We start from the raw sequence: 206 nt of genomic DNA, 5'->3' as shown, positions 1-206 counted from the left end.
AAACCATAATATCCTTGGACTAAAGAATGAGTCACTAAGGTGTCTATTTCTTATATACAGTAGGTTACAGTACACAGTCCATAGCAGCTCATTGGAGTAGACCGGTTGCTATAGAGCTGGCCTATCCCGCTCCAGTTCATGTCATCACAGTGTAGGAATGGTCTCTATACCCATACATAGATAATATAGCATCCATAATCCTCTAT

This window comes from Salvelinus namaycush, chromosome 16, assembly GCF_016432855.1.
Source record: "Salvelinus namaycush isolate Seneca chromosome 16, SaNama_1.0, whole genome shotgun sequence".
In the NCBI taxonomy this organism is placed as follows: domain Eukaryota; kingdom Metazoa; phylum Chordata; class Actinopteri; order Salmoniformes; family Salmonidae; genus Salvelinus; species Salvelinus namaycush.
The sequence above is the reverse complement of the archived record's forward strand: the minus strand, read 5'-3'. Positions refer to the sequence as shown.